The sequence below is a fragment of the Cervus elaphus genome, chromosome 31 (assembly GCF_910594005.1).
Source record: "Cervus elaphus chromosome 31, mCerEla1.1, whole genome shotgun sequence".
Classification (NCBI taxonomy): Eukaryota; Metazoa; Chordata; class Mammalia; order Artiodactyla; family Cervidae; genus Cervus; species Cervus elaphus.
Window position 1 is genome coordinate 26587042 of NC_057845.1, and position 2449 is coordinate 26589490.

A 2449-nucleotide genomic window follows, 5' to 3' on the forward strand; every position below is an offset into this window, starting at 1 on the left:
AAGCACACATCTATAGGAATATGACAGAGTACGCATAGCCACTCATTCCAGGACCAACAAGGCTGATCCTGTTGCCCTGGTAAAGCAGCACAAAGGATTGCTGTGAGCCCAGCAAGGACAGTGTCCAAAATGCTTAGACAAGGCCTGCAGACATGACACCTCTTATAGATGGGCCTCCTGAAGGACCATACCAACATTTACATTTTAAGAAGAAGCTACATCTGAGCCAGAGTGAATTGTCTGAAATGAAGTCACCAAAACTAACAGGAGGAAACAAATGGTGAACAAGGAAGCAGGATGATTAGGGGTTAGTGACTGGAGACTTGCAGGACATTTGGTACTACTCAAATCATCCATAGACATTTGCACGCTCAGTTACTCAGTCGGGTCCAACAGTTTGTGACCCCATGGACTGTATCCCATCAGTCTCCTCTGTACATGGGCTTGTCCTGGCAAGAATATTGAAGGGGGTTGCCATTTCCTCTTCCAGGGGATCTTCCCAATCCAGAGATCAAAACCATGTCTCCTGCGTCTCCTGCATCATAGGCAAATTCTTTACTGCTAAACCACCAGGGAAGCTTTTAGCGATTTGGTTCATGCCAAAAGGTCCTTGATATTCAGTCATGTCTAAAGTTATTTAACCTGGATCCAATATGCTTATTCCAAATTTCAAGGAACTTTTAGCATGAACCATTTTGACCAAGATCTAATATCTGCTATCTCCTTGGAGAAGGAATAGCTATAGTGTAATCTTCCAAGTTAATTGTAGATGACTTAGATTGCTTTTTTTACCTGCATGAAGATAATGAGCAAAGAAAAAAATATTGAGACAAATATGAGGAATAAGGGACCAAAGTGTATTACAAGAGAGTGGAAAGAACATAGAAAGAAATTTAGAAGCCATTGTTATAGAGTCACTTTATTTCTCAGTATTTCCCTGTCTTTCAGACCATTCTGGAGATTTCCTAGTACTGCTTTGTCCTCTGACTTCTGAACCCTTGTTAAATACACTGTCGTCTTTATTCCCCACCAGCCCCCAGCACCACTGCCAGAAACCATAGGAGGCTGAGTCCTAACCCTGTACACTCAAACAGTCCTGACAACCAAACAGATTGACATGACCCTGTTAAGAATGTACGCCAACACAGCAATGATAAAATCAACCATCAAACCAAAAAAGGGTCTAGACCTCTGTTATTCTGAGACAAGCACTAACTCCTCCATAAATATTTTATGAAGTATTTCCATTATTCAGTCTGTCTTTTATTTTTATTTTTTTTTTCTGTATCATTATAATTTTAATATTACTTAGGCTAATCACTTATGTTTTACATGTTTCTAAATTTTTTTTTTTTCTGACTTCTGAACCCTTGTTAAATACACTGTCGTCTTTATTCCCCACCAGCCCCCAGCACCACTGCCAGAAACCATAGGAGACTGAGTCCTAACCCTGTACACTCAAACAGTCCTGACAACCAAACAGATTGACATGACCCTGTTAAGAATGTACGCCAACACAGCAATGATAAAATCAACCATCAAACCAAAAAAGGGTCTAGACCTCTGTTATTCTGAGACAAGCACTAACTCCTCCATAAATATTTTATGAAGTATTTCCATTATTCAGTCTGTCTTTTAAAAAGCAATCCTTTACAGCCCTCAAGGAAGAAAATACCAAAAGTAAAAGCAGAGGTTTGAAAAAAAGGAAAATCTAGATTTAAAAAAATCTAGTCTTTCACAGATATTGTTCCCAAAGGAACACCATGATAAATCACCTGAATACCAATCTTATATTCTCAGACTCTGTTTCTTCAGGAACCTGATCTGCAAAAGCTGATCCAAAAAATAGTTCTAGAAGGCAAGTGCCAAAGCAGGATTTTGGTGTTGGATGACCAACCTCCAGACTTTTACAAGGATCTTATCACCCAGGTGGAGCAATGAATCTGTCCTGACATGTAATGCTGACATAATTACTAAAATTTTCACCAGTGGTGCACTGGGAATTGATTCCAGTGAAGGGGAAGGGAGTGATGGTTCAAGTGCTTCAGGTGTTTAAGAAGTGCCAGAAACAATAGTAATTATGAGAACAGTGAACTTGGAGAATTATTGCTGGGAGTATTCAGTGCACTGGAAAAATCCAATAAAAGATGGAAAGTGATTAATAACTACTTTTTAATGCTAATTATGAAAGTCAGAGGATTTTCCTGGCAGGACAGAGACTCCCTTCTTACACAACCAGATAACCATTTTCTTCCTGGTTGAGACCAGAGGACACTGTTTACCAAAATAATGAGGAATGCCACAGTGAGATGGACACCAGTATCACCATGAAGCTCAGTCGTGATCCTCCTTTGTAGGGTAAAACTAACAGCATGAAATGCTTTTATAAAACTATGTTCAACTGGATTGATAGATTCTCAGAATAATAAAGGCCCACCAGTGCACTTAG